Source organism: Canis lupus, chromosome 21, assembly GCF_011100685.1.
Source record: "Canis lupus familiaris isolate Mischka breed German Shepherd chromosome 21, alternate assembly UU_Cfam_GSD_1.0, whole genome shotgun sequence".
NCBI lineage: Eukaryota > Metazoa > Chordata > Mammalia > Carnivora > Canidae > Canis > Canis lupus.
Window position 1 is genome coordinate 33,262,255 of NC_049242.1, and position 5,332 is coordinate 33,267,586.

At 44.5% G+C, this 5,332-nt stretch overlaps 1 long non-coding RNA gene across 1 annotated transcript; it reads left to right on the forward strand.

The window, feature by feature from the left end:
- The first annotated feature begins 418 nt into the window (after window positions 1-418).
- Window positions 419-5,042, forward strand: LOC106560196. Its single transcript, XR_005375370.1, has 2 exons — window positions 419-754; window positions 4,391-5,042. It is a non-coding gene; the product is annotated as an uncharacterized LOC106560196 (long non-coding RNA).
- Window positions 5,043-5,332: the final 290 nt, after the last annotated feature.

The following is a 5,332-nucleotide window of genomic DNA, read 5'->3' on the forward strand; positions in this document are numbered from 1 at the left end:
AGACATAGGCAGAGGGAGAAGCAGGCTCCATGCACCGGGAGCCTGATGTGGGATTCGATCCCGGGTCTCCAGGATCGCGCCCTGGGCCAAAGGCAGGCGCCAAACCGCTGCGCCACCCAGGGATCCCCCTCTCAAAGTAGTTAAATCATCATTTTGGCTTTTTTTTTTTTTTTTTTTAAGATTTATTTGAGAGAGCACGCGCGAGAAAGAGCATGCCTTTCCAACCTTTTTCCTTTCCCCTCTATTCACTTCTTTGCTCTCTGTCCTGCTCATACTCAGAGCACTTACTACACAGTATTTTTGTGTTTATCTGCTTTTGTGTTTATCTGCCCAACCCCCAGCTCCTGCAGAGGTGCCACAAAGTAAGATGAAGAGTAAGCATAATTTATGGGAGGGATGGGGGTGTGGGCGAGCCAGGCTTTGGTGCCTTAAATCCTAGGAGAAGGACTTTGTACTTAAACCGAAAGAAAACAGGGAAGTGTTCCATTATCTGGAGCAGGTAGGTCACTGTCTTGATGAACATAGTGTGCCTTAAGAATGCAGCAGGTCGTTGCAGACCGCCGGATGGGAATGCGGCAGAACCAGTTAGGAAGTCACTGCAGTGACCCTGCGCTGGAGGGAAGAAGAGCAAGATGGTTGCGGCAGCATGGAGAGGGGAAGAACTACATCTACTAGCTATGGCAAAAGAAATGATAATGAGAACTGAGATTTGCCGAGTTTCCACGACTGGCTAGGCTGTGCCAACACCACCAAGGTGGGTACGGACTCACCCCCATGTTGCCCATGTGCCAAGTGACATCTGGCTAGATTAAGTAACTCTCTGGGGGTCCCACGCCAGCAAGGGGCTGGGCTGAGCTGCCAATGCAGGTCGTCGGGCCCTTAAGACCCAGGGCTGCCCTAGACCTCAAACGCCCGGGTCAAGGGGTCAAGATTATCCGCTGTCGGGCGGCCGGGGTGGCTCAGCGGTTTAGCGCGGCTTCAGCCCAGGCCGGATCCTGGAGCGCCGGGATCGAGTCCCACGTCGGGCTCCCTGCGTGGAGCCTGCTTCTCCCTCTGCCTCTCTCTCTGTGTGTGTCTCTCATGAATAAATAAATAAAATCTTTAAAGAAAAGGAAAAATATATTATCCGCTGTCTGCACTAGGGGCCCAGGAATATTTCGCTGAGCCCTCCTGTCCTCCACCGCGAAGGGCCCTGCAGGGCCCAAGCACGGCAGTGCCCGGAGCCTTAACGAGCCGTCAGGCCCTTTCGGGACCCTCGAGGCCCGCGTCGCGGCGGCGGAAGCGGCTGAGTCACGGCGGGGCAGGACCGCGGCGCGCGAGGCGAGGGCCCGGCGGCCCCTGCCCGGGGAGCGGTGACGCCCGGCGGCAGCGCACTCGGGGGGCGGCCGGCGGCCGACGGCGACCGGAAGAGCTGAGTCAGCGCCGGCGCGCGGGCGGGGGCCGCGCCAGCTCCCGGCCCGCCGGCGGCACCGCCCCGCGAGGACGCGGGTCTGCGCTGGGCGCGCGCGGTGGCGCCCGGGGGCGGCCGCGGAGCCTGAAATGTGAGATGCTGAGGCGCCGCGAAGCCCGCAGCAGGCAGGCAGGTTCCAGTGGGAGCTACTGACCTTGGGGAAAGAGACCAGCTTTGTCGCAAAGACCGGATAGATTTTTGAAGATCAGAGGGACTTGCTCAGGTCCGAAAATGATTAGTCCCTCTCAGTTCCAAAATGCAATAAGTAATAATTAAAACAAAACACACAATTTTATTCTTTTTTTTTAAGATTTTATTTATTTATTCATGAGAGACACAGAGAAGCAGAGACACAGGCCGAGGGAGAAGCAGGCTCCATGCAGGGAGCCCGACGTGGGGCTAGATTCCGGGACTCCAGGATCAGGCCCTGGGCTGAAGCCTGCGCTAAACCGCTGAGCAACCCGGGCTGCCCTAATTTTATTTATTTTTTATTTTAATTATTTAATTATTTATTTATTTATTCATGATAGATATATAGAGAGAGAGGCAGAGGGAGAAGCAGGCTCCATGCAGGGAGCCCGACGCGGGACTCGATTCCGGGTCTCCAGGATCACGCCCTGGGCCAAAGGCAGGCACTAAACCGCTGAGCCACCAGGGATCCCCCTTTATTATTATTTTTTTTAATGCAAGAGCAAAGCTTCCAGAATTCCGAAAGAAAATAAACCTTGGAATAAAGATGTACCTAAAATAAAGTTCTACCTGCACAGGGAGCTTTCTAGAGGTCGCTGGTTAACTTGATCCATAGATCTTTCTCCACTTTCTCCCCACTACTATACTGGGACCAGAAACCCATTTTTATATATTTTACTGTTTTTACTCAAGCTGGTTTTTTTTAAGTCAAAACGATACTATAGAAATTTCTGGGGGAAAAAATGATACCTAATTACAGTCCCTAAAACTGGAAACCACAATTACTTTTGCTTCTCCCCTTACATTTTTGTTCACAGTAAGAGGTTTTTACATAGCTGCATCAGAGCTATCATTTTCTATTTTACTGTCTTCACGTAATGTTTTATAAACATTTGCCCATGTCTCACAGATCCTCAAGATCCTTACTTTAAATAACTGCAGTATGCTCATCACGTAAACTACTAAATTATCCTCCTGCAGTGTGCTTGTAGATTATTGACTGGAATTGCTGTTGTTTTTGATTGTCCAGGTTTGTCTTCCATCAGGAAACCTCACTGGGCAGAAGGGTGGAACCTGATGTGGAAAAGTGGCTGCCAACCATTGCACTTTAGGAAAGCTTATTTTCATTTTAAGGGCAGGCATAATTTTTCCAATTATTCTTTTGATATTTTATCCCACTTGGATAATCATAGCCTTTCTTTAATGCCATAAGGTATACATTTATCTATTTATTTTTTAATATTTTGTTTATGCCTGGATGGCTCAATCGGTTAAGCATCTGCCTTCTGTCCTCAGCTCGGGTCAGGATCTCCAGGGTCCTGGGGTGGAGCCCAGCAACAGGCTCCCAGTACACGAGGGACCCTGCTTCTCCTCCTCCTTGCTCATTCTCTCTTTCTCAAATAAGCAGAGACAGAGAGAGCAGGAGCACAGGCAAGGGCCGAGAGAGAGGGAGAAGCAGACTCCCTGCTGAGTATAGGGTGAGGGGTGTCAGTAGAAGTTGGATGCAGGTCCATTGCAAGGTGTGTCCCAGGACCCTGAGAATATGAACTGAGCCAAAGTGCAAGGCTTAACCAATTAAACCACCCAGGTGCCCCATCAGGTATATATTTTTAAAAATTAGACCTTTCCAGGAGTCTGACAGAAGTGGGATTCAGAGTTGTGTCAGATATTTTTGGATTTTCATCAGGCAGTTTATGTTTAGGTGTTACGTTTACAGCCTTCTATGTGACTTGGAACAAGTTATTTAACCTATGTCAGTCTCGGTTTCCTCATCCAAAAAATGGAGTTAATAATAGTACATTCCTCATGAACTGTTGTGAGAACTTGAGATCACAGTGCTTAGAATGATGAGTGCACATAATACTCCATAAATGTTTTCTTATAAATACTGTCTTTTTGCTACTAAAGACAACAGTAGCGTTGTATAGAGCAGTGACAGGCACATCTACCATGGTTACCAAGGCTGAAATTGTAGGAGTTCCTTGCAAACTTTCCCCACCATTTGAAAATCAACTCAATGTGTAAGCCTTCTTGATCAGATCAGTAATTTCATAGAGAAAATGGAGAAAGCTAAAAAGAGATCTGTCACCAGATCTTTGGAACAAAGTTTATATTTAGGAACTTGTACCTATTTGGACCCAGTGGGACTGAAGGTGGTGGGGCGGGGGGGAGAAGGAGATTAAGAAGCCATTACTTTTCATCTTAAACTCTCTAGTACTACATTGTAACTATGCAAATATATTATTTATTTCTTGTCCTTTGTTTTGTTTTGTTTTTTATTTTTGTTTTTGTTTTTTGTCCTTTTGTTTTGAACTTTTGGCCTGATTGCTTGCTTTTGAATCAGAAAGCTGGATAGTTCTTCAAATAAAACCAATCTGAGTCCTACATCTGGTTCTGGTGTAACACACACTAGAATTTTCCTTTTTCATTTTTCTATCTTAAGCACTTTTTGAACTGTTATCATTCATTCATTCATTCATTCACTCAACACATACTTGTTCAGTGGCTATTATGGGCCAGGCACTATGCTATATGCTGAATATGTTTCTTTAAATAATCAACCAAAATTTGGAACATGTGTGTCAGCTACCTATAATAGATTTTTGTTCAAGACTTTTATTGCGGTTCCTTGGGTTTGTTGCTAGAAAATCTGGAGATGATCTAATAGAATGTAGCTTTTTCATTTTCTTTTCTTTTCTTTTCCTTTCCTTTTTTTTTTTTTTTTTTTTTTTTTTTTTTTTCTCCCAACAGAGCTGGACCTAGAAATTCTGCTTTGGACTCCAGGGTCCTGCACATAAGAAATGTAGATACAACTGACTTTGGGTCCTGTGGTAAGGGAATCACTTCCACTAATACTGCCTTTCTGGAGCTCTGCCCTAAAATATGTTATACCAAAGGGCCCTGAGGGTACTTTGCTGGAGATGTTATTTGATTCAAATCAATTCAATTCAAAATCATATACTGAGTGCCTACTACTTATCAGCACTGGGGTAGGAGTGGGAGATCAGCCAAAGATGAAAACAACCCAGACCTTGAAGCTGATTATCATTTAGGAGTCTTAAATCTTCCTGAAGTTTGTTCTGATCCAGACTCTTGTCTTTTTAAAATCTTTAACGGGTATCTTTTGCTTTCAGATTTTTTTTTCATCTCAATACTAAATTTAACTGGACACTATGCTAAGAATTGATGATACCATTTCAAAAAGTTACATTGCTGATTGCAGCCGTTGTTGATAGCATCTGAGTCACCAACACAACAAGCTTGTATCAGTCCAAATTGCAACTGTAACATTTATAGTTTTGCTATGTATAGTTGCAAGCATCTGACTACTGCTTCATAACTTCTGGTATAGCTATGCATAAGCAATTACATACTGAAATACATATTATTTTATTATAAATAACTTTCCTTTGTGTTTTTGTGGGACTTTGTTTTGTAATACAGTTGAGCACTTTGTTGATTTTTAAAAAAAATACATGTCTGTGTCCTTAGACTATAGTATCTTTGTACCCCATTTAAGAATACTAGAGAGTTTGAAAAAAAAAAACAAGAGAAAAAAAAGAATTATATAAAGAATATTACAAAAAGGGGTTGGATAGGGAACTCTGAGAACTCTGGCCTAGTCAATTAAATCTGTAGTCACAGATTTTAATTATCCTGACACACTTATCACACTTATCCTGTCATCACTAT